The following is a 27606-nucleotide window of genomic DNA, read 5'->3' as shown; positions in this document are numbered from 1 at the left end:
ATCAATTTCTTTATTCCATCCTTAATGTCTTCTGAGCAGGGTATTGTTCAGTTTCCAAGTGTTTGATTTCTTTTCCCTTCTTTTTCTGTTATTGACTTCTACTTTTATGGCCTTATGGTCAGAAAAGATGCTTTGTAATATTTCTATGTTTTGGATTCTGGTAAGACTTCCTTTATGACCTAAATAGGTGTTCTATTCTAGAGAATGTTCCATGTGCATTGGAAAAGAAAGTATAGTAGGATGCTGTTGGGTGCAGTGTTCTGTATATGAGGTCAAGTTGGTTAATTGTGGCATTTAGCTCTTCCGTGTCTTTATTGAGCTTCTTTCTGGATGTTCTGTCCTTCACTGAAAGTGGTATGTTGAAGTCTCCTACTATTATTGTGGAGCTATCTCACTTTTCAATGCTGTTAGAGTTTGTTTTATGTAATTTGAAGCCCTGTCGTTAGGTGCATAAATATTTAATATGGTAATATCCTTCTGGTTTATTGTCCATTTAATCATTATATACTGTCCTTCCTTATCCTTTGTGGTAGATTTAAGTTTCAAGTCTGTTTTGTCAGAAATTAGTATAGGCACTCCTGCTCTTCTTTGATTGTTGTCTGCTTGATAAATTTTTTTCCATCCTTTGAATTTTAGTTTGTGTCTTTAAGTCTAAGGTGCGTCTCTTGTAGGCAGCATATAGCCGGATTGTGTTTTTTTTGTCCATTCTGCAACTCTGTCTCTTTTTTGGTGCATTTAGTCCATTTACATTCAGCGTGATTATAGATAGGTATGAGTTTAGTGCTGTCATTTTGATTTTTTTGTGCATTGTTGACAGTTTCATTTTTCCACTTACTTTTTTGGGCTGAGTTTTTCTTTGTAAATTGTGTTCCTCTTTTTTCCTTGTGTTTGAATTTGTTTTTGCTGAGTCTGTATGTTTATCTTTTTTTTTTTTTTTGAAGTGTAGGATTGTTAGTCTTCTTTGTGGTTACCTCGATATTTACCCCTAGTTGTCTAAGATTAAAGCTAACTTGAATCACCCTATATCGCCTTGATTTCCTCTCTATACGGAAGATCTGTACCTACTTTATTTAGTCCTTCTTTATTATTTTCACCTTTTACACAATGACGTCACTGATTCCATGTTTTGAGCTTTTTTTTTTTTTAATCTTGATTTATTTTTATGATTTCCCTATCTGACTTGATACCTGGTTGCTCTGTTCTATGTTCTAGTGTTGGGCTGATATCTGATATTGTTGATTTTCTCTCCAGAGAATTCCCTTTAGTACTTCTTGTAGTTTTGGTTTGGTTTTTGCAAATTTCCTAGGCTACTAGAGTGCGCTAACTTGGTTATCGGAGCATTTGAAGAACTAATGTCCTGTTACCAGATAGCCAGAGCTGTTACCAGGTATATGAGCCTAGGAGTTCCTTCACTATTCTTGTACTGATTTGGCTCAGGTGTCCTGATAGTTGGTCACTTCATGTGTGGTGCAGGTTTTCACCTACTATCTGTAAATGTCTTAATTTTGCCTTCATATTTAAAAGACAGTTTTGCTGGATATATGATCCCTGGCTGGCAATTTTTCTCCTTCAATGCTTTAGATATGTCATCCCATTGCCTTCTTGCCTGCATGGTTTCTGCCGAGTAGTCTGAGATTATCCTTATTGGCTGTCCTTTGTAGGTGACTTTTCGTTTATCCCTCGCTGCTCTTGCAATTCTCTCTTTATCTTTGGTTTTGGCAAGTTTGATTATAAGATGTCTTGGTGACTTTAACATCTACCTTATGTGGAGTTCAATGAGCAATTTGGATAGATATCTTCTCATCTTTCATGATATCAGGGAAGTTTTTTGCCAACAAATCTTCAACAATTCTCTCTGTATTTTCTATTACCCCTCCCTGTTCTGGTATTCCAATCACTCGCAGAGTCCCACATGATTTTTAGGGTTTCCTCATTTTAAAAAATTCTTTTATCTGATTTTTTCCTCAAATATATTGGTTCCAAGTGATTTATCTTCAATCTCACAAATTCTGCTTTCCAGTTCCTCAATTCTGCTCCTCTGACTTTCTATTGAGTTGTCTAATTCTGTAATCTTATTGTTAATCTTCTGAATTTCTGATTGCTCTCTATGGATTTTTGCAGTTTATTAAATTTTTATCAGGGAGAGTCCTTGATTCTCTGTTTTGTGAATTTGTTGAAGCAATCATGGTCTGCTTCTTTATGTGATTTGATATCAACTGTTGTCTCCAAACCATCTATAAGTTATTATATTCATTTTATGTTTGCTCACCGTGTCCTAGTTTCTTGCTTTGTTTTGTTTTGATGTAGCTAAACAGGCTACGAGAGTGAGCTAACTTGGTTATCGGAGCCTTTGAAGCACTAATGTCCTGTTACCAGATGGCTGGAGTTGTTACCAGGTATATGAGCCCAGGAGTCCATTCACTATTCTTGTATTGATTTAGCTCAGGTTCCTGATAGTCGGTCACCTAGTTTGTGGTGTAGGCTTTCACCTACTATCTTAGAGGAGCAGTGGTGATGGGTGTATGCACTGGTTTCTGGTAGCGGCAGGGGTCACACTCTGAGGAAGGCAGGGGGCTGAGAGCCTTCCCCCAAGTGTCAGTGAGGAAGGAGCGTCTCTGTTCTTTAGAGCGCTCTGGTGGGTAGACTCTGCAGCTGTACCTTAGGCACCCATTGCTTATATCTGTAAGGACTGGTAGGCACCACTATGCTTTCCCGGGTGGCTAGTTGGCATGGATGGAGCTTCCAGTCTGCAGGCCCCTGCTGTGGGTAGGTGAAGGCCCTATTTAATAGGCAGAGTGGTATCAGATCTCCAAAACCTGCCTCTCCACCGTACAGCTGAAACAGTCAGACCTCAAACATATTTGCCCTTGCAATATAATAGCCACCTGGATCTATGTAGGGGTGAGAGACAAAGTCTGGATCGCTTATGCTTGGACTAGAGCTGCTTTTGCTCTATGCTTCCAGATTAGGGGAGACTGCAGAGTATTTTTCCCCCCATTTGTTAATCTGTTCCTTCTAAAAGGTCAGGAGAATGGCTCATGGAGTGCAGCAGGTTCTATCTCAGGCCCAGGGAAATCAACTGTTAATGAAGCCAGCTGGGGCAGAGGAGGAAGGATTAGACAGACAGGAGAGAGTTCTTTCAAAAGAAGGAGCTATTAGATCCACAAGCAGTAAATTAGACAAACACACTTATCTGTGTCAAGAGCGCTGTTTTATCTCAGATTCCAGAGGCATGTGTAGCCTGTGTGCACTGGCTGGCTCCCCGCCGAGACTGCCCCAGGGGGTTAGGGCTGTGTCCCACGTTGTCTTCTTTCGCTGAAGCAGCTGTGTCGTAAACTCCACCGCCAGTCCCGTGGCTGTCATGCCAGGGGGTCAGGGTGTCAGCACTTTGGCTGCCTTCTTTCACTGAAGCAGCCACTTCCTAAATGCCACAGCCAGCCCCATTGTAGACATGCCACAGGGTCAGGGGTGCACTACTCCGCTTGCCTTCTCTCGCTGAAGCTGCTGTGTCTCAGGGAACTACCATCAGCCCCGCCACAGTCGTGCCAAAGAATGGTGTCAAAGAATTGGAGCTGAGGCACTGCATGGCTCAGCAACTCATCGCTGCTTCTACACCGTCTCTCCCTACCCTGTCACTCAGACTGATTCCTTCATTTCGCCTTTGATGCTCAGGGTTTCTAGTTTGTCATATATACAATCAATTCACTTGTTTTTTCGGGTCTTCTTTGTTAGAGTGATCGTCTGAAGCTTCTGGCTAGTTCATCATCTTGGCCCCGCCCCGTCTATTTCTAGCTTTTTAAGAAAGCGTCATATCATTTTCCAAAAATGTTCTATCTTTTCCATTCCCACCAGCAGTGCATAAGAGTTCCAATCTCCCCATAGCCTCTCCAACGCTTCTTTTCTGTTTTTTGGTTCATGACAGTAATGTTGGGGTGAGATGGTATCTCATTGTGGTTTTGATTTGCATTTCTCTAATGGCTAGTGACAGAGTAGAACTGCCCCATAGAGTTCGACTCGATGGCACTGGGTACTGGGTAATGCCTAGTGATTGTGAGCACTTCCTCATGTTTTTAGCTGCCTGAATGTCTTCTTTGGTGAAGTGTCTGTTCATATCCTTTGCCCATTTTTTGATTGGATTATTTGTCTTTTTGTTGTAGAGGTGGTGGATTTTGCAGTAGATTTTAGAGAGTAGACCTTTGTCAGATTTGTCGTAACCAGAAATGTTTTCCCAGCCTGTAGGTTGTCTCTTTACTCTTTTGGTAAAGTCTTTTGATGAGCCGAAGTGTTTAATTTTTAGAAGATCTCAGTTATCTAGCTTATCTTCTGGTGTTTGTGTATTGTTAGTTACAGTTTGTATCCTGTTAATGCCGTGTATTAGGGCCTCTAGCATTGACACTATTTTTTCTTCTATGATCTTTATAGTTTTTTATTTTACATTTAGATCTTCGATCCATTTTGAATTACTTTTTGTGTATGGTGTGAGGTATGGGTCCAGTTTCATTTTTTTGCAGACGGACATCCAGTTTTGCCAGCACCATTTGTTAAAAAGGCTGTCTTTTCCCCATTTAATGGACTTTGAGCCTTTGTCAAAGATCAGGCACTACCAAGGACCGAGGTGCAAAGCGAGAATAACTCTTACTGCAATGATGGTTATGTGTCAATTTGGTTGGGCCATGATTCTCAGCGGTTTGACAGTTATGTAATGATGTAATTTGACAGCTATGTAAAGATGTAATTTGGCAGTCATGTAATGATGTAGTCATCCTCCATTTTTCCATAATGCTGGTTTCACATAACCACCTGGTCTTTGGAACCTAACCATGTCAATAAGAGAGAAGAGGGTATAAATTCACATATCCTAGGTATGCTACTTGCATCTCCAAAATCATGTGTAAACAAGAAAGTTACAGCTTCAGTTCTTCAAGGTACATACCTTGGACCTAAATCTGTCATTCTGACATACTACCTTTGGCTTCAGTCTGGAGTGTTACTGAACAGGACAAATTATTGTCTACTCTGACAGAAGTGCTCAACATATATTAAGATTTAAACTATGCTGATTTTGCTAGATAATATAGACGGCTGTCCTATGAAATAACAGTATACAATGCCCTGATTGTATTATTAATGATTTGAGAAATGAAAAGTAAAGTAAACATACTTATGAGTCAGATCTTTCAAATGGTATTCAGGAATACTGGGGACACAATCCTGGTAAAAAGGAAATAAATGATAACTAACTGAATAAAAACATAATGACAGGATAGACTTGATAAGAAGGAATTTCTGGACTTTACATTCAGAATGATACATGCTGTTCCCATTTCTCTAAAACAGACTTGAAGAAGCCTGATAAATTTTTACATTATAGGACTGTCACTATTCCCATGCCTATTAATTTTTTTGTGTGCAGGATAATTTTTTTTTAAACTCACTTAGTCATCACTATGAAACTACTAAAAATGTCCTAAAAAGTCTTCACAATAACCCTACAAAGTAGGTACTGAAGCAGGTAGAAGGTTATTGACCATCACATAATAGTTATTTTTCAGAAAAGTCTACCCTTGTTACATTTTTGTTGCAACTTTCATAGCACTTCACCATAGCACTTCATGATTGGTTGATTCACCAGGTTTCCTCTTCTTCTCTTGCAGGAGGCTGAGATGCAGGGGCACGAACTCCAAATTTACCCGCTACACGACCTTCCTGGGGTGGCAGTAGTGAGCCATCACCATTTTTCTAGGACTGTGTGCAGTAGTTTTAGAGCTGTGCGCAAAAACTCATTCACAAAAATTATGCGGACTGTGCATGGATCCCAGGACTGAAGATTGTCCCCTCACTGTACATGAATATGTATGTGACTCCCTATATAAGGAGCAAATTTGTGACACTGGTTACCAACCCCAGGACATGTCAACACTCCCATAAAAAATATGGAATGCTTCACGAATTTGTGTGTCATCGTTACACAGGGGCCACGCTAATCTTCTCTGTATCATTCTAATTTTAGTACATGTGCTGCCGAAGTGAGTACCCTCCTACTCAATCTTCAAGGTCCAGTTCAAATCCCATTTCCTTGAAGACATCCTTTCCCTAAACATTAAGTTAGAATACTTTGTTTCCATCTAGATGATAATACAACACATTTTACAGTTATTCATTATTTACATGTCTGTCGGACAAAAAAAAAAAAAATTTTTTTTTCTTCCCTATTAGAAAAGATCTTTACACATAGTAGGCATGCCTGGTTCATCTTTATAATCCAAGCTTCTAGTGTAAAGACTGCCATATAGTAGGTGCTTGATTACTGTTCCCTGTTTATAAAATTAAGAATGCAATGTTGATGACGAATGGTATCTATTGGGAAATCTACAGACTAAGATTGGGAAAAGGCAAAGTGAGCTTACTATAGTTCTGCCAGTAACAGGTGGTTCAGGTTGCTTGGACTGAAATGTGTATTATGACAGAAAAAATTATGAGCAGACACAACTCAAAGAGAAATATGAACCAGGGTAAAGACTATGTTAACTTAATATTAAAGGGAAGTTAGTACAGGAAACCTACTTAAAATTTGAGCAGGGAAGAACTGGGAAGGAAAGTCTATTCTGACTGGTAGGGTTGTGCACTTGATAGAGAAGTTTGAGGCTCATTTTCACTGTACGATAACTATTGGGAACAACAAACCTGAGTTGGAGAAGCCACAAATAAAACAGGGGTAAGGGGAGGGGTGGTTTGAATGAACCCATCCAAAGGTGCATCTGGAAGAAAAGCCTTAGCGATCTGCTACCAAAAGACGACAGTCATGAAAACTCTATGGAGCAGAGTTCTACTCTGATTCACATGAAGTCACCATGAGTTAGAATCAATTTGAAAGTAAGTGCTCTGCTGCTAACCAAAAGGTTCAAATCTACCAGTAGCTTCACAGGAGAAAAGACCTGGCAATCTGCTCCTGTAAAGATCACAGGCACGAAAACCCCTTGGGGCAGTTCTACTCTATCCTACAGGATCGCTATGAGTTGGAATTAACTCGATGGCACACAACAACAACAATTTTAGTTTAAGGGAAAGGCAGGAGGCAAGAGATAGGAACCAATATCCTATACTCTGGAAGATATTCCCAGTGAGGAGAGTCCGCATCCTCTACGTAATTTGATTTATTGATAACAGTGCACCTATCGACAAACCTGATGACAACTGGCTTTGGTTTTTGCTTTTTAAAGGTAAAACCTACCAGTCTTTAAAATATTCTGGTTTAACTATCATTTTATTTATCTAGCATTTTGTTATTTTTTTTTTATCCAGCACATGAAAACATCTTCTATACCAACCTTCCCCACACAAAGTAGCTAAAATAGTACTAGACACTTGACAGGCACCAAACACAAAAACTGTCATTATGTTATTCCATGGACTGTAATGTATCCTTTTTGTAACTCCATATATCCTAGTTGCCAAAGTCACTTGCATTCATTAGGTAGCAAGCATTTCTTAATATTTCTAAATCTAAGCAAATAATCTAGCATTCATAATAATAAAGCATGTAACACTTACAATAATGTAAAAGTCATTTTTAAAATTCCTAGACATCTTTTATTTTCTTAAAAGTTATCTATAATACACAATATGGCCTTTATGGTTTACATACTTGTGTTCTGTTTCATTTATCTTGATCTCCCCATTCTAATTAATATTTTTTCAAGTCTAGATTCCCACCCCCCCTCGCCCTGCCACCAAGGCAAAGTGCCTCAACTCCGTCATGTAGTGAGGAAGTTATAAATATAAATTTTTAACTACCAACTTAAAAAAGTAAAAGGAACCAAAATAAAATTACTTGAAAGTTAAAAAAAAAATTTCCACAAGCATTTTAAGATAAATGGATGTTATCCTGCAGTGATGCAAAATTAGAGTTGGAACGTGGTGATTTAGTTTTAGAGACAGGACTGAATCAAGTAAACCAACAATTCAGTTTCAATTATTTTAAAACTAAACACAGCATTCATTATTCCAATCAAAACATTTGAAATGTGTTTATAATCTCTCAAGTAAAACCATCAAGGAGTTCTAAATTAAAAAAGAAATAACCGAAAGTTTAAAAAAAAAAAAAACTATCTCTTTAAATGTGCCTTATTAAAATTTATTCTGACTACCCCAACATCGTTTTCTATTTATTCCTAGTATCTTAAGACTAATTTTCTTCTCTTAGGAATCTTAGAAAAAAGCCCAAAAGACTACTCAAGAACCATAAGCACCATTTTCTGTTTCAATGAAAGAGGGGGAGGAAAGGAGCCTGGAAAATGTGAAACACATCAATACCAAATCCTGTCACTATATACAGAAAAAGGATCCTTTAGGCTTTGCTGGACTTTGTTTGAATGGGATGACTTCAGCTCAATGACCCCATTAATTGGTGCAGATAAGAAAAGTACATTTTTAACGGGAAGAAAAATGCACTGGAGATTGTTGCATGTGAGAAGACTATCAGAATTAGTGCTGGAAAAGTTTCTTAATGAGGGAGTCTCGAGAAGAATGGGTCTGAAGAAGCCGACGCAGAGGAGTAAGACAATATAATAATGTTGCCAAACCCAAAAACAGTTTAATAATTTAAATTTAAACATTTTTAACAATTTAAACAATTTTTAAAATGGAATGTAACTTCATAATACATAAAGTCATTAGCAAAAACCTCCAAAATAGGAGGCGGAGCCAAGATGACGGAATAGACAGACACACCAGGCGAGCCCTCTTTACAACAAAAACCCCAAAAAACAAGTGAAACGGGTATATTTCTGACAAGCTGGTGGCCCTGAGCTTCAAAGGCAAGTTTAGAAAATGAACAGAGGGGCAGAGGGGAGGAACAGATGGTTCAGAAGCAAAGAGGAGTTACCCGACCTGAATCGTGCGGAACCCTCAGGCACCATTCCTGGAGCAGCAGGAGCAGGCTGGTACAAGCTTTCGGCTAGTTTCCTCAGGGAGAAGCAGCCAGCCACGCAGCCGACTCACACCTCTGGAACCTAAGAAGAACGTCCCTCTCAGCAAAAGCTAGGTACTTGCGTATATTTTACTGCGCTCCCCCTCCACCCCCAAGCCGGCTTCAGTGGCTGAATTCTCTGGGCCTGAGATAGGCCCTGTTGAGCGCCTCCCTGCCTTGGTGAAGGACAAAAATTGCAGTTGGGGGAAAAGATAATTTACTAGCTCCATTAACCGGAGGAGCTCAGGACAGAAGAAGCTCCTATCCAGGTATAAATGGTCCATGGATTTTCAGCACCTTTCCCTTCTGCATGGACCTGTGTGGGCCTATTCTGGGAGTACAGGCCCTTGTTGGCAGACGCCAACCATTTCAGCTGTGAGATGGAGAGGTGGGTGTTTGATGTTTTGACATTGCTTTGACTATTAAACAAGGTCCTCACCTACCGACACCAGGGACCTAAGGACTCGTAGCTCCACTCAGGTCACCCAGCCACCTGCAACAGGGATCCAAGGATAACTGGTACCTCCCAGTCCTTACAATCAAAAACACTGGGTGCCCATGGTCCCTCTGCAGAACCCACGCATCTACATGCTCTAGAGAACAGGGACGCACTTTCCTCACAGATACTCTGGGGTCAGTTCTCAGCACCCTGAATTGTTCAGAGCATGACCCCCTGTTGTAATCAGATATTGGTACATACACCCATCACCCCCGCACCTCTAGGACTATACGACAGAGCCTGTGCCACACATGTGACAATCAGCTACCTGAAAACCTGAGCTGAATTCATACAAAAAAACTGAACGAACTCCTAGACTGATATACCTGTTAACAGCTTTAGCCATCTAGGGACAGGACATCAGAGCTCCAAATGCGAAAATAATCAAGCTAGTTCACTCAAGCATTTTGGTATACCAAAACAAAATAAAGCAAGAAGCTATGACACAGTAAGCAACCATAAACTAATACAATAACTTATAGATGGCTCGGAGACAACACTCAATATCAAGTTACATAAACAGAACACGATCACCTCAAGAAACTCTCAAAACAAAGAATCCAGCGATCTTGTAGATGAAAACGCATTCCTGCAATTACCAGAGCCAGAATAAAAACTTTAATGTACAGAACCTTTAAGACATCAGGAAAGAAATGAGGCAATACACAGAACAAGGCAAGGAACACACAGATAAAGTAATTGAAGAAATAAGAAAGATTATTCAGGGACATAATGAAAAGTTTAATAAGCTGGAAAAAATCCATAGAAAGACAGCAATCAGAAATTCAGATGATTAATAATAAAATTACAGAAGTAGACAACACAGTAGAAAGTCAGAGGAGCAGAATTGAGCAAGCAGAAGACAGAATTTCTGAACTTGAAGAAAAATCACTTAGACTGATATATCTGAAGAAAAATCAGATAAAAGAATTAAAAAAAATAAAGAAACCTTAAGAATCACGTGGGACTCTATCAAGAGAAATAAGCTACGAGTGATTGGAATACCAGAACAGGAAGGGATAACAGAAAATACAGAGAGAATTGTTTAACATTTCTTGGCAGAAAACTTCCCTGATATCATGAAAGATGAGAAGATATCTATCCAAGATGCTCATCGAACTCCACATAAGGTAGATGTTAAAAGAAAGTCACCAAGACATATTATAATCAAACTTGCCAAAACCAAAGATAAAGAGAGAATTGCAAGAGCAGCGAGGGATAAATGAAAAGTCACCTACAAAGGACAGCCAATAAGGATAACCTCAGACTACTCGGCAGAAACCATGCAGGCAAGAAGGCAATGGGACGACATATTTTAAAAAATGAAGGAAAAAAATTGCCTTCCAAGAATCATATATCCAGCAAAACTGTCTCTTAAATATGAAGGTGAAATTAAGACATTTCCAGATAAACACAAGTTGAGGAAATTCGTAAAAACCAAACCAAAACTACAAGAAATAATAAAGGGAGTTCTTTGGTTAGAAAATCAATAATATCAGGTATCGACCCAAGACTAGAACACTGGGCAGAGCAACCAGAAGTCAACCCAGACAGGGAAATCCAAAAAAACAAAGATTATAAGGGGAAAAAAAAAGCTCAAAACAGGGTAACAGTGATGTTATTATATAAAAGAAGACAATATTAAAATAATACAGAGGGACTAAGAAATGTAATCATACACCTTCCATACGGAAGGGAAGATATGGCAATACAAAGAACTAAAAGTCAGGTTTGAATTTAGAAAAATAGGGGTAAATAATAAGGTAACCACAAAGGAGACAAACTATCCTACTCATCAAAATAAAATACAAGAAAGAAACAGAGACTCAGCAGAAACAAAACCAACAACAAAATATGAGGAAAGGGCAATATATAAAGATAATCTACGCAGCACATAAAATTAAGTGGGAAAAAGAAACTGTCAACAACACACAAAAAAAGACATCAAAATGACAGCACTGAATTCATACCTATCATAAGTACGCTGAATGTAAATGGACTAAATGCACCAATAAAGAGACAGAGAGTGGCAAAATGATTAAAAAACATGATCCATCTATATGATGCCTACAAGACACATACCTTAAACTTAAAGACACAAACAAACTAAAACTCAAAGGATGGAAAAAAGTATATCAAGCATACAACAATCAATAAAGAGCAGAGGGGGCAATGTTAATTTCTGACTATTTAGACTTTAAAGTTAAATCCATCATAAAGGATAAGGAAGGACACTATATAATGATTAAAGGGACAATACACCAAGAAGATATAACCATATTAAATACTTATGCAACCAATGACAGGGCTGCGAGATACATAAAACAAACTCTATCAGCATTAAAAAGTGAGACAGACAGCTCCACAATAATAGTAGGAGACTTCAACACACCACTTTTGGTAAAGGACAGGACATCCAGAAAGAAGCTCAATAAAAACACAGAAGATCTAAATGCCACAATCAACCAACTTGACCTCATAGACATACAAAGGACACTAAACCTAACAGCAACCAAGTATACTTTCTTTTCTAGTGCACATGGAACATTCTCTAGAATAGACCACATATTAGGTCATAAAGCAAGCCTTAGCAGAATCCAAAAAACTGAAATATTACAAAGCATCTTCTCTAACCATAAGGCCATAAAAGTGGAAATAAATAACAGAAAAAACAGGGAAAAGAAATCAAACACTTGGAAATTGAACAAATACCCTGCTCGAAAAAGGCTGGATTATAGAAGACATTAAGGACGGAATAAAGAAATTCATAGACTCCAGTGAGAATGCAAACACTTCCTATCAGAAGCTCTGGGACACAGCAAAAGCGGTGCTCAGAGGCCAATTTATATCAATAAATGCACACATACAAAAAGAAGGGCCAAAATCAAAGAATTATCCCTAAAACTTGAACAAATAGAAAGAGAGCAACAAAAGAAACCCACAGGCACCAGAAGAAAACAAATAATAAAAATTAGAGCTGAACTAAATGAAATAAAAAACAGAAAAGCAACTGAAAGAATTAACAAGACCAATAGCTGGTTCTTTGAAAAAATTAACACAATTGATAAACCACTGGCCAATCTGAAAAAAGAAAAACAGGAGAGGAAGCAAATAACCCGAATAAAAAATGAGATGGGCGATATTAAAAAAGACACAACTGAAATTAAAAGAATCATATCAGATTACTATGAAAAACTGTACTCTAACATATTTGAAAACCTAGAACAAATGGATGAATTCCTAGAAACACACTATCTACCTAAACTAACACAAACTGAGGGAGAACAACTATATAGACCCATAACAAAAGAAGAGATTGAAAAGGTCGTCAAAAAGCTCCCAACAAAAAAAAAAGCCCTGGTCCCGACGGCTCCACTGCAGAGTTCTACCACACTTTCAGAGAAGAGTTAACACCACTACTACTAAAGGTATTTCAGAGTGTAGACAAGGACGGAACGCTACCAAACTCATTCTATGAAGCCACTATATCCCTGATACCAAAGCCAGGTAAGGACACCAGAAGAAAAGAAAATTATAGAAGAAAAGAAAATGATCCCTCACAAACTTAGATGCAAAAATCCTCAGTGAAATTCTACCCAATAGAATTCAACAACATATCAAAAAAATAATTCACCATGACCAAGTGGAATTCATACCAGGTATGCAGGGATGGTTCAACATTAGAAAAACAATTAATGTAAGCCACCACATAAATAAAACAAAAGACAAGAATCACATGATTTTATCAATTGATGCAGAAAAGGCTTTTGACAAAGTTCAACACCGATTCATGATAAAAACTCTCAGCAAAATAGGAATAGAAGGAAAATTCCTAAACATTATAAAGGGCATTTAAACAGAGCCAACACCCAACATCACCCTAAATGGAGAGACCCTGAAAGCATTCCCACTGAGATCGGGAACCAGACAAAAAAAAAAAAAAGGATGCCCTTTATCACTGCTCTTATTAAACATTGTGTTGGTGGTCGCAGCCAGAGAAATCAAGTTAGATAAAGAAATAAAGGGCATACAGATTGGCAAGGAAGAAGTAAAATTACCTCTGTTTGCAGATGACATGATCTTATACACAGAAAACGCTAATGAATCCTCCAGGAAGCTACAGAAACTAATAGAAGAGTTCACCAGAGTATCGGGATACAAGATAAACATACAAAACTCAGTTGGATTCCTCTACACCAACAAAAAGAACATCAAAGAGGAAATCAACAAATCAATGCCACTTACAGTAGCCCCCAAGAAGATAAAATACTTAGGAATAAATCTTACCAGGGATGTACAACTCTTATACAAAGAAAACTACAATACACATCTGCAAGAAACCTACATAAGTGGAAAAACATACCTTGCTCGTGGATAGGAAGACTTAACATTATAAAAATGTCTGTTCTACCAAAAGCGATCTATACATTTAATGCAATTCCAACCCAAATTCCAACAACATTCTTTAATGAGATGGACAAACAAATCACCAACTTCCTATGGAAGGGAAAGAGGCCCCAGATAAGTACAGCATTACTGAAAAAGAAGAACAAAGTGGGAGGACTTACTTTACCTGATTTTAGAACCTATTATACCGCCACAGTAGTCAAAACAGCCTGCTACTGGTATAACAACAGATACATAGACCAATGGAACAGAATTGAGAATCCAGACATAAATCCATCCACATATGAACAGTTGATATTTTACAAAGGCCCCAAGACAGTTAATGGGGAAAGGACAGTCTGTTTAACAAATGATGCTGGCATAACTGCATATCCATCTGCAAAAAAATGAAACAAGACCCATACCTCACTCCATGCACAAAAATGAGCTCATAATGGATCAAAGACCTAAATATCAAATCTAGAGCAATAAAGTCTGTGGAAGAAAAAATAGGTACAACGTTGAGAGCCTGAATACATGGCATAAACGGTATACAAAACATTATTAAGAATGCAGAAGAAAAACTGGATAGCTGGGAGCTCCTAATAATCAAACAAACACTTTTGCTCATCCAAATACTTCACCAAAAGAGTAAAAAGATTACCTACAGGCTGGAAAAAAGTTTTTAGGTATGACATTTCTGATCAGCACCTGATCTCTAAAATCTACATGATACTGCAAAAACTCAACTACAAAAAGACAAATAACCCAATTCAAATATGGGCAAAAGATATGAACAGACACTTCACTAAAGAAGCCATTCAGGTAGCTAACAGATACATGAGGAAACGCTCACAATCATTAGCCATTAGAGAAATGCAGATCAAAACTACAATGAGATTTCATCTCACTCCAACAAGGCTGGCATTAATCCAAAAAACACAAAATAATCAATGTTGGAGAGGCTGTGGAGAGATTGGAACACTTATATGCTGCTGGTGCGAATGTAAAACGGTACAACCACTTTGGAAATCGATTTGGCACTTCCTTAAAAAGCTAGAAATAGAACTACCATAGGATCCAGCAATCCCACTCCTCAGAATATATCCTAGAGAAATAAGAGTCTTTACAGGAAAAGATATATGCACACCCATGTTTATTGCAGCATTGTTTACAACAGCAAAAAGACGGAAGCAACCCAGGTGCCCATCAATAGATGAATGGATAAATTATGGTATATTCATACAATGGAATACTATGCACTGATAAAGAACAGTGATGACTCTGTGAAACGTTTCATAACATGGAGAAACCTGGAAGGCATTATGCTGAGTGAAATTAGTCAGTTGCAAAAGGACAAATATTGTATAAGACCACTAGTATAAGAACTTCAGAAACAGTTTAAACTGAGAATAAAACACTCTTGTGGTTACAAGAGGGGGAGGGGAGGTGCGAGGGGGTATTTACTAATTAGATAGTAGATAAGAACTACTTTACGTGAAGGGAAAGACAACACACAATACAGGGGAGGTCAGCACAACTGGACTAAACCAAAAGCAAAGAAGTTTCCTGAATAAACTGAATGCTTCAAAGGCCAGTGTAGCAGGGCCAGAGGTTTGGGGACCATGGTTTCAGGAGACTTCTAAGTCAATTGGCATAAGAAAATCTATTAAGAAAACATTCTGCATCCTGCTTTGAAGAGTGGCGTCTGGGGTCTTAAATGCTAGCAAGCGGACATCTAAGATGCATCAATGAGTCTCAACCCACCTGCATCAAAGGAGAATGAAGAACACCAAGGACACAAGGTAATTACAAGCCCCAGAGACAGAAAGGGCCACATGAACCAGAGACTACATCATCCTGAGACCAGAAGAACTGGATGGTGCCCAGCTACATCCGATGACTGCCCTGACAGGGAACACAACAGAGGACCCCTGAGGGAGCAAGAGATCACTGGGATGCAGAACCCAAATTCCCATAAAAAGACCAGACTTAATGGTTTGACTGAGAATAGAAGGACCCCGGTGGTCATGGCTCCCAGACCCTCTGTTGGCCCAGGACAGGAACCATTCCCGAAGTAACTCTTCAGACAGGGATTGGACTGGACAAGGGGTTGGAGAGGGATGCTGGTGAGGAGTGAGCTTCTTGGATCAGGTGGACACTTGAGAGTATGTTGGCATCTCCTGTCTGGAGGGGAGATGAGAGGGTAGGAGGGTTAGAAGCTGGCGAAATGGATATGAAAAGAGAGAGGGGAGGGAGGGAGCGGGCTGTCTCATTAGGGGGAGAGTAATTGGGAGTATGTAGCAAGGTGTTTATAAATTTTTGTGTGAGAGACTGACTTGATTTGTAAACTTTCACTTAAAGCACAATAAACATTATAAGAAAAAAAAAAGAGTTCCAGCCTTAGAAACCCTACGGTGGCAGTTCTAATCTGTCCAAGAGGGCTGTTATGAGTCAGAATCTGGTCAAATGCAATGGGTTTTCGTTTGGGGGCTTACGAAGATTTGGAGTAACTCAGCAAGGCTGAGAAGGAAAACTATAACAGTGCCCTGAATCTACCACTTAAAAGCACAGATCAATATGCAGTGTGGACATGGATTAATCTGGAAGGCATTATGCTAAATGAAACTTGTCAGTCTCAAAAGGACAAATATTGTATGAGACCATTATTATAAGAAATCAAGAAAAGGTTTAAATATAGAAGAAAACATTCTTTGATGTTTATGAGGGTGGAGAGGGAGGGAGAGGGGTATTCACTAATTAGACGAAGGGAAGGATAACACACAATACAGGGGAAGTTATTAGCACAAGTGGACTAAACCAAAAGCTAAGAACTTTCCTGAATACAACCATACACTTCAAGGGACACAGTAGTGGGGTCGGGAGTCTGGTGATCATGGTTTCAGGGGACATCTAGGTCAAGTGGCAGAACAAAGTGTGTTCAGAAGATGCTCTGCATCCCACTTCAGTGAGTGGCATCTGGGGGTCTTAAAACCTAGTGAGAGGTCATCTAAGATGCATTACTTGGTCCCAACCCACCTGGAGCAAAGGAGAATGAAGAAAATCAAAGACATAAGGAAAATATTAGCTCAAGAGACCAAAAAGGGCTACATAAACCAGAGGCTCCATCAGCCTGAAACCAGAAGATCTAGATGGTGCCTGGCTACCATCACTGAGCACCCTGACAGGGAACATAACAGAGAGTCCCTGATGGAGTAGAAAAAAAGGAGGGTGCAGAACTCAAATTCTAGTAAACAGACCAGACTTAATGGTCTGACTGAGACTGGAGGAACCCCAGAAGACAAAGCCCCCAGACTCTCTGCTAACCCAGAACCAAAACCATTCCCAAAGCCAACTCTTCAGACAAAGATTAGACTGGACCATAAGACATAAAATGACACTTGTGAAGAGAGTGCTTCTAGTGTAAGTAGATACTTGAGACTAAATGGGCAGCTCCTGCTGGAGGTGAGATGAGAAGGCAGAAAGGGACAGGAGCTGGCTGAATAAAAAAAAAAGTTGAATGGACAAGGGAAATCCAGGGTGGAAAGGAGGAGTGTGCAGACATATCACAGGGATAGAAACTAGGGTCACATAACAATGTGTATATAAATTTTTGTATGAGAAAGTAACTAAAGCTGTAAATTTTCACTTCAAGCACAATAAGAAATAAATATAAAATATATATATATATAAAAAACCTCCAATATAGCACTTATACATTACCCCCATGCATCTGTCCATTCCCCCATACATCTGTCAGTTTGTCCTACTGTGGGGGCCTGCATGTTGCTGTGATACTGGAAGCTATGCCACTGGTATTCAAATACCAGCAGGGTCACCCATGGTGGGCAGGTTTCAGCTGAGCTTCCAGACTAAGAGAGACTGCAGAGAAGGACCTGGTGGTCTACGTCTGAAAAAAAAAATTAGCCAGTGAAAATGTTATGGATAGCAGTGGAACACTGTATCACAGAGTGCTGGAAGATGAGCCCCTCAGGTTGGAAGGCACTCAAAAGACAAACTGGGGAAGAGCTGTCTCCTCAAAATAGAGGAGAACTTACTGATGTGGATGGAGTCACGCTTTCAGCACCTTCATTTGCTAATGTGGCACAACTCAAAATGAGAAGAAACAGCTGCAAACATCTATTAATGATCAGAACATGGAATGTATGAAGTATGAATCTAGGAAAACTGGAAATCGTCAAAAATGAAATCAAACACACAAACATTGATATCCTATGCATTGTTAACCTGAAATGGACTGGTAGTGGCTATTCTGAATTAGACAATCATATAGGCTATTATGCCGGGAATGACAAACTGAAGTACAATGCTATCAGTGATAGGATAATATCCATATGTCTACATATGGATAACATATGTAACATGACTATTATTTAAATTTACACACCAACCACTAAGGATAAAGATGAAGAAATTGAAGATCTTTACCAACTTATGCAGTCTGATATTGATGGAACATGCAATCAGGATGCACTGGTAATTACTGGTGATTGGAATGCAGAAGTTTTAAATAAAGAAAAGGGACTGGTAGCTGGAAAATACCGCTTTGGTGATATAAACAATGCCAGAGATTACGTGATAGAATTTTGCAAGGCTAATGACATTCATTTGCAAATGTCTTTTTTCAACAACATAAACAATGACTATACACATGGACCTTGCCAAATGGAATAGACAGGAATGAAATCGACTACACCTGTGGAAAGAGATGATGGAAAAGCTCAATATCATCAGTCAGAACAAAGCCAGGAGCCGACTCTGGAACACACCATCGATTGCTTATATGCCAGTCCAAGCTGAAGCTGAAGAAAATCAAAACAAGTCCACGAGAGCCAAAGTATGATCTTCAGTATATTCCACCTGAATATAAAGGCCATCTCAAGAATAGATTTGATGCACTGAACACTAAATGACCAAAGACCAGTCATGTTGTGGAATGACACCAAGGACATCATACATAAAGAAAGCAAGAGGTTATTAAAAAGACAGGAAAGAAAGAAAAGACCAAAATGGTGTCAGAAGAGACTTTGAAACTTGCTCTTGAATGTCGAGTAGCTAAAATGAACAGAAGAAATGATGAAGTAAAAGAGCTGAACAGAAGATTTCAAAGAGTAGCTTAAGAAAACAAAGTATTATAATGACATGTGAAAAGACCTGGAGTTAGAAAACCAAAAGGGAAGAACACACTTGGCATTTCTCAAACTGAAAGAACAGAAGAAAAAATCAAGCCTGGAGTTGCAACGGTGAAGGATTCTATGAGAAAAATACTGAATGACGCCGGAAACATCAAAAGAAGATGGAAGGAATACACAGAGTCACTGTACCAAAATGAACTGGTCAACATTCAATCATTTCAGGAGGTAGCACATGATCAAGAACCAATGGCAGTGAAGGAAGAAGTCCAAGCTGCACTGAAGGCACTGGTGAAAAACAGCCTCCAGGAGTTGATGGAATACCAATTGAGATGTTTCAACAAACGGATGCAGTGCTGGCAGTGCTCACTCGTCATCTACGCTGAGAAATTTGGAAGACAGCTATCTGGCTAACCGACTGGAAGAGATCCATAATTATGCCTATACCAAGAAAGATGATCCAACAGAATGCGGAAATTATCAAACAATATAATTAATATCACATACAAGTAAAATTTTGCTGGAGATCATTCAAAAGTGGTTGCAGTAGTACATGGACAGGGAACTGCCAGAATTGCCGGATTCAGAAGAGGATGTAGAACATGAGATATCGTTGCTGATGTCAGATGGACCCTAGGTGAACGCAATACCAGAAAGATGCTTACCCTTGCTTTATTGACTATGCAAAGGCATTTGACTGTGTGAGTTATAACGATGGGTAACATTGCAAAAGATGGAAATTCCAGAACACTTAATTGTGGTCACGAGGAACCTGGACATGGATCAAAAAGCAGTTGTTCAAACAGAACAAGGGAAGACTGTATGGTTTAAAGTCAGGAAAGGTGTGCGTCAGGGTTGTATCCTTTCACCATACTTATTCAATCCTTATGCTGACCAAATAATCCGAGATGCTGGACTATAGGAAGAAGAACACTGCATCAGGATTGGAGGAAGATGTATTAACAACCTGGTGATATGCAGATGACACAACCATGCTTGCTGAAGGCAAAGAGGACTTGAAGCACTTAGACCACAGTCTTCTATATGGATTACACCTCAACAAAAAGAAAACAAAAATCCTCACAACTGGACCAATGAGCAGTAACATCATGATTAACGGAGAAAACACTGAAGTTGTCAAGGATTTCATTTTACTTGGATCCACAATCAATGCTCATGCAAGGAAGCAGCAGTCAAGAAATCAAAGGACTCCTTGCATTGGGCAAATCTGCTGCCAAAGACCTCTTTAAAGTGTTAAAAAGCAAAGAAGTCACTTTAAAGACGAAGGTGTGCCTGACCCAAGCAAAGGTGTTTTCAATCGCCTCATATGCATGTGAAAACTGGGCAATGAGTAACAAGGACCAAAGAACAATTGACACCTTCGGATTATGGTGTTGGCAAGGAACACTGAATATACCATGGACTGCCAAAAGAGCAAACAAATCTGCCTTGGAAGAAGTATAACCAGAATGCTCCTTAGAAGCCAGGATGGCAAGACTATGTCTCACATGCTTTGAACATGTATCAGGAGGATCAGTCCCCGGAGAAGAAAGTCATGCTTGGTAAAGTAGAGGGTCATCGAAAAAGAGAAAGACCTTCAACAAGATGGATCGACACAGTGGATGCGATGGGCTCAAGCATAACAATGATGCTGAGGATGGCGCACGACCCAGCAGTGTTTTGTGTTGTTGTACTTAGGGTCTCTATGAGTTGGAAACAACTTGATGGCATCTGACAACACCACTGTATATTAATTTTCTATCTTTCCCAGGAGACTGTAAATTTCTCATGGGTAGGGAGAACCCATAACCTAAAACACTGTAAGCAGTCAATAGTCTGCTGAATGAATGAAGGGTTATGCTTTGGAAAGCACTTTTGAAGACTCTATATTCCAAGATATACCTGTTGTTGTCTGCCATCCAGTGGAATCCGACTCATAGTGACCCTATAGGTCAGTGTAGAAATGTTCTACAAGGTTTCCAAGGCTGTAAATCCTTATGGGAGCAGATTACCAGGTCTTTTCTCTCAGAGAGTGGCTGGTGGGTTTGAACAGCTGATTTTTCAGTTAGCAGTCCAGTGCTTAATCATTGCACAACCAAGGTCCTAAGATACACCCAGTTGATTTTAAATCAAAGCCAAACAAAATTCAAAAATAATTTTTTAAATTAAAAATAAATTCAGGTATCTAAACCAGACACAAGAAACGAGCAAACGGAGAATGCAGAGAACTATTCTGGTAACCTAAAAAATAAAAGTCCGCAATCAACAAATGAAGCAGTACTCTTAAATATATTAAAATATACCATAAGGTATGTTTTTAAAAAAGGCAATAGTACTTATAATTAACCTTGACAGTTTCCGCAGTACAGTGATTTGTATTTTAAGTAGTTGGCTGCTAAATTTGTGTGACAGATATATCTAAGAAAAAAAAAAAAATTTTTTTTTTTTGTATCTACCCACTAAAATTAAAGTACTGCCCTTTTCCAAATGCTTGATTAACATTATGTAAATATACCTCCATTCTGATCAGGGCCAGGCAGAACATTTCATTAAGATATGCACACAATACACTGAAGTCAGTTCACATTATGACAATCACATTTCTACAGTAATAACTAAGTATTAAGCAGAATGTAGATTGGCCTATGAGTGCAATATAAAAAAAATCAATACCTAACAGTAAAAATAAGAAAATATATATTATTTTTATCAAAGTGAATGCATGGGAGTCTATTTTGATTTTTATGTGCTTTTATTGCATTTTAAATAAGTAAGCAATCAGTTTAAAAGCCTTGGTACTTAAAAATATTTCAAATTTATATCTATATGAATATACAAGGAGAGCATCTAGTTTGAGCCTACTTATGAAAATCTAACTTGAGATATAAAACTGTATACTATAAAAGACGGCGCAGGACCGGGCAGTGTTTCATTCTGTTGTGTATGGGGTCACTATGCACTGGATCCGACTCAATGGCACTTAACAATACAGTACAAAGGTAATTTCTTTGTTATACTAAATTTCTCTGTTGGTTTCAGAATCCCCAGAAAGGTGCTCTATATAAAAAGAAAAGAGAAGGAAAAAAATAATTCTATTTCCACATCATGATCAACTTGCTTTGTGGTAATTCAGAAGAGGTTATAAGTATGAATATGAATGTCTATAAATTAATCTCTCTACATTTACAGTGTCACTGATTTTGCCGTTACTTCCTCATTTCTGTTCCATATTTAAATAGTAATTAAGAAAAAAAAAATCAAGAAGCATATAAAAGCTAGTAAAAATTTTTATTCTTCACCACAATCAGAAGGGGCAAGGGCAGTGGTTGGTGGGGAGACAGAAATGTTAGCCCTCGTGTGATAGGCTTACTACCGTCCTAATATTAGTTGCCTTTCCCTTACTGGGTCTATTCCTCTAAAAGGATTATATTTCCTGCTTCCGTGTGATCTGCTTTTACCAATGAAATGTGAAAGTGACTTGTGTCAGTTCTAAGCAGAAGCTTTAAGACCCACCATACAAGTTCTGTCATCACACTTTTTAGCCTAGGTCTCAGAATGAAGAGGACATAAAGCAGCACTATTGCAGATCCGCAGAGTACACACGAGAAGAAATAAGGCATAGATTTTGGAGTTGTAGGCTCTCACAATTTAAAAAAAGCTGACTAATACACCCTGATCTATGGAGAGTGAGAAAGATGCTCAATATTATAAATTATCCACATTACATGGCAAATGTTCAATACAAAGCTCTTTTCTGTGTTAATCTCTACTGGCCTAGTTGTATGTCAGCAGACTACCACAGAACAAGGCCAGTTGTTCCCATTTTCCTGAATATTGCTCTGATGCCTGAGCTTTCATTTAAGTCTGCTTATTCTTTCTTTCTGGAGTCCCTGGGTGATGCAACTGGTTAATATGCTCAGCTGCTATCCAAAAGGTTGGTGGTTTGAGTCCACCAAGAGACACCTCAGAAGAGATGTCTAGTAACCTATGGCCATTGAAAACCTTATGGAGCACACTTCTATTCTAACACACATGGAATAGACATGAGTCAAAGTCGATGCAACAGCAACTGGCTTATCCTTTCTTTCTACTACTTTCCAAAGATTACAGGAGGTCAATAATTACTATATGTGTGTGTGTATTTTGTTTTTTTTAACTTTATTGTTGAGAATATACACAGCAAAACACATCAGTTTCTATACATACAATTCAGTGACACTGATTACATTCTTCAAGTTGTGCAACCATTCTCAACTCCTTTTCTGACCTGTTCCTCCCTCGTTAACAAAAACTCACTGCCCCCAAAGTTTCCTATCTAATCTTTAGAGCTACTGTTGTCCTTTGATTCCATATAAATAGCTTAAAAGAGCATAATGCTCAAAACAGACATTTTTTACTAGTTAAGCTAAACTATTGTTTGGTATTAAGGAGATTTCTGAGGATATTCTTGGTTTAAGGTTTAAAGGTTATCTCAGGGCAAGAGTTTCAGGAGTTCATCCAGCCCCCATGGGTCCAGAAAGTATGGATTCAACAAGAACATGAAATTCTGTTCTACGTTTTCCCCTTTTCGATAAGAACTCTTCTACAGCTTCTTTGATCAAAATGTTCAGTAATGACAGCTGGGCACCATGTACTTCTTCTGATCTCATGGCAAAGGAGGCAGCTGTTCATGGAGGCAATTAGCCACACATTCCTCCTCCTATTCCTGACTCTCCTTTTTCTGTTGTTGCAGGCAAATAGAGACCAACATAGTGCCTTGGATGGCCACCTGTAAGTTTTTAAGACCCCAGGAACTATGAACCAACTAGCAGGTAAAACAAAAGCACTAAACATGTTATTGGGCCAATTAACTGGGATGTCCTACGAAACCATGGCCTTAAAACTTCAAACCAATGAACCAAATCCCACAAGGTTTTTGGCTGTACAGAAGCAGCTTCAGCGCTACTCTTATTTTTGTTTTTGTAAATATATCTGTCATATAACTTTTGCCAGTTCAACTTTTTACAGGTATATAACTTATGGACAGTAATTCTAATAATCAGCTGTGCAGTCATACCCTTAATCAATGAGATTTTAATCCCACTTATTTTCTTATACACAAAAGAGGCAGTGGCAATAAGATGAACATTAGAAATATTGGACACAGTAATTTCCTAGTCTGGAACGCCTGATTTCACATTTTGGCAGCTAAGGAATTAGCATCTAGGTTTTAAAATTAGTTATGAGGGACTTTTAATACAATGAGGCTTACCAAATCTTTTTAAGATATAGCCAGTCAAATATAAAGTCATTACACCTATTTGAAGTCTTTTTAATTTTATCCTGCATTATTTCCTAAAAAATTCACCTTCCTGCCATGTTAAAGGGGATGTTAAAACATGGATTTATGAGCTCGGCTAAAAGGTTACTTGCTGACGAATCTGTAAAGTTCTGGAGAACTGTGTTGAAGATTTTGGATAACTGATAATGGAGTAAATGCAATTAAACAAAGCATTGACATGTCATTTTTTGCTCAGTAATTATTTCGAAATATTATAGTGTATAAATGCTTTGTCAAAACATGGCATAAGCAATCAGTCTTCATTTTTAAGTGCTAGATATAATTTAATTATCAAATTCCAAATATGAGCCATTAACTAATGGTATACGTCCTTCAACATGTCACACATTATTTAAGAACATGAGTTATGAAAAGAAAAATTAATGATACAGATTTCCATGTAAGACTTGTTGAAATTTTTGCTATTTTTTTAGTCATTCCATGTGCTGACTATACTTAGGGAAGATTTTAGATAAGTTGACTTGGTACTTAGGGAAGATTTTAGATAAGCTGACCTGGTTTCTCTGAGATTTAACACAAGGAGACATTCAATTCAAATCACTTTCACAAAGACTTAATCTAAAACAGTGTTCAAGAACACCCGATTTAAGTAATTTTTTTTCTGTAACAGTGATTGTTTTCTTTTGCCCACAATTCAGAAATCTAAGTGGTGTTTTTAGCTGTCGTATGCCACAATCTAAAGAAGCAATTTTTACTTTTAGATTAATTTTGCAAATAAGGATAGAAAATAGAAAGATTTATACCATTTTATTCTACTGAGAATAAACATAGCAGTTGAGATTGTTGACAGTTTTAAAAATGGGTCCACGAGAATACATAGAAAATCTCAAATATATCATTCAAAGGAAAAATCTATGTCATTATGTTTTGATGAAAGAAAGATAAGGACATCGGCCCAGAAAGAGTAATGGTAGTTACGTATTGGCATGCACATAAATGATAAACTATGTCACACTATAACATACTGTTTTAAAAATACTGTAAAGCCTTTGTCACAAAGTAGCCTTAGACTAGAAAAATACCGTAAAGCCGTGTGTCATTGGAGATGTCAGAGGAATGCCCAGAATTTTTGGACGAAAAAAAAAATTGAATGGAAAATAACAGGTATGAAGTTAAATACAAGAGGCAATTTCTTCCATCACAGTTTAATCAGCCTTGCTATATTGGCAGTGTATGGGTATCAGTATAACTCTCTCACAGTGTTTGGGTTCATGTCCTACTGTTTATTCTCTATAATCCCTAGAAGTCCAAGCCAATCACTGTGGGAATCTTGGCAGAACCTACAAATTAAATATTTGGTAGATATTTTCATTCATGTATTAGGAAACCAAGGACAACAAAATCTAAGTATAGATAGAAAAGACATACATACACACATTTATGTTCCTCTTAGGATTTTATATGAATGAATGTGTGTCAAGGCATACATATATAAAGACAGTGAATTCTAGAACCAAGAACACTTAGCCCGAGTTTCTAAATGTTTCCATTAGCTTCTGGTGTGACCATGGCAGTAGCAATTGGTTTGAAGGGTTTAAGAGGTTACTCTGGTATAATCCATAACAAAAGTTGTTGACCAACAAGTTCTCATGCTATTGTCAGAAAAGAACTCAACCCTTCTTCCTACTGCATTAATCACAATAGACAGCATCACCCATCATACAATTGTACAGCACCTGTCTACAATCCTCTCTCTTTTATAAGATTGCTACTTCACTCAATCCACATTGTAGAGGGGAAGAAGATAGGGGAAAAACACATACACACTTCTAGGTTAAAAAGTACTAGTATACTAAACTTAAAAAAAAAAAAGCCCAAACCAAACTTATTGCCTTCAAGTCGATTCCAACTCATGGCAACCCCATGTGCTTCAGAGTAGAACTGTGCTCCACAGGGTTTTCTTAGCTGTAATCAATATGGAAGCAGACTGCCAGGCCTTTCTTCCACAGCACCAATGGGTAGATTCGAACTGCCAGCTTTTCAGTTTGCAGTCAAGAGCAAACCATTCGCACCCCCCAGGAACCTGTGCTAGTATGCCTGTATCCACTTAATGAAAACGTAAAACTGAAACCAAACCCGTTGCTGTCAAGTCAATTCTGACTCATAGTGACCCTACAGGACAGAGCAGAACTGCCCACATAGAGTTTCCAAGGAGCACTTGGTGGATTTGAACCACTGACCTTCCGGTTAGCAGCAGTAGCTCTTACCTGCTACTCCACTTAATGAAAGGACTATAAAAATTATATATCAAAATATTAATGTTAACGACTTACTTTTAACTCTAGCTCAGTAATGGCTAGTAAACAAAGTTTTGCTAATAAAGCAATTAAAGCAATATCCTATGTTAGCAAATACTTGAACATCTAATTCAGATTAATCATAATAGTTAATATTATAAGAATTGACTAAAAATAATTCAAACTTTAAATACTCATAGCATAACTTTAAGTAGCAATGTTAAGCTTTAATAATTTCAAGTAGATGAATCAATATAATGAAATGATTCAAATTAATCGGATTCAGAATTTTTCTTTACTTGACCATTCTAATTAACTAAAATCTATAATCATTGTGGTTATTAATCATTTGTACATAGAATTACTGATGTGTTGTCTTTAATAAACACAATCTCATGGTAACAGACCTCATCAATCAGTAGGCAGGCATTGCCTATATGTGCAAACCAGTCCCTGATGACTACTAAGTGCTCTATGTGCATTATTTACTTTGATGTCCCTTATTTAAGGGTTTCCTCCGTATTTGGGTTGTGCTATAATAGTGAACTAGCTCAGCAACTCCTATGGCTCACAGTATTACTAAATGTCTCTTTGTGAATATCTTGTCAGCAATAAATGAGCTGAGTGGGTCACGTCAATGCTGAGATTTTTCCTGAATTCACTATTATCCCTAGGCGTTAGGGGTGCATTTTAAGGTAACAGAAAACATTAGGAGGAAAACTGTAAGCATTTCCTCAAATCTCTGAGACACTAAATAGTCTATTATAAAATTCCATAAGAATGTTTATCCAGAAATTTTATTTTTCATTATGACAGTTTCAACAAGACTTATCCCTGTTCCACCTTACACTTGAAATATTATGAAATACCCTATTTTTATATAAAAATAATATGGCTCTAAAAAGATATCTTTCTCCACAGTCAGCTAAAAATATAGTATTTTCTTCACATGGAATAAGCAGAGGTAAAGGGCAATGTCATCTTCCACTGCCCAGAAAACTGTTAACAGAAATTTACTCCTT

General features: G+C 38.1%; 1 protein-coding gene, 1 long non-coding RNA gene and 1 other non-coding gene across 7 annotated transcripts in view; all 3 read right to left on the bottom strand.

Annotated features, from left to right (window-relative positions):
• The window catches only part of HS2ST1 (heparan sulfate 2-O-sulfotransferase 1), a 220130-nt gene that overhangs the window by 102957 nt on the left and 89567 nt on the right, over nt 1–27606 (bottom strand). The window contains exon 2 of one of the 5 annotated variants that reach the window (XM_023549410.2): nt 8890–9011. The exons of the other annotated variants lie outside the window; for them this stretch is intronic. The gene's annotated coding sequence lies outside the window, so the exon portion shown is untranslated. The remainder of the gene's footprint in view (nt 1–8889; nt 9012–27606) is intronic. 5 annotated transcript variants of the gene reach the window in all.
• Nucleotides 917–7700, bottom strand: LOC135230742 (uncharacterized). Its single transcript, XR_010321432.1, has 2 exons — nt 5162–7700; nt 917–4814 (listed from the first exon to the last, which is right to left on the bottom strand). It is a non-coding gene; the product is annotated as an uncharacterized LOC135230742 (long non-coding RNA).
• LOC111751018 (U6 spliceosomal RNA) lies at nt 5928–6034 on the bottom strand. The gene has a single exon (XR_002786087.1). It is a non-coding gene; the product is annotated as a U6 spliceosomal RNA (small nuclear RNA).

Source organism: Loxodonta africana, chromosome 3 (assembly GCF_030014295.1).
Source record: "Loxodonta africana isolate mLoxAfr1 chromosome 3, mLoxAfr1.hap2, whole genome shotgun sequence".
In the NCBI taxonomy this organism is placed as follows: domain Eukaryota; kingdom Metazoa; phylum Chordata; class Mammalia; order Proboscidea; family Elephantidae; genus Loxodonta; species Loxodonta africana.
This window is presented reverse-complemented; position numbering and strand designations above follow the sequence as displayed.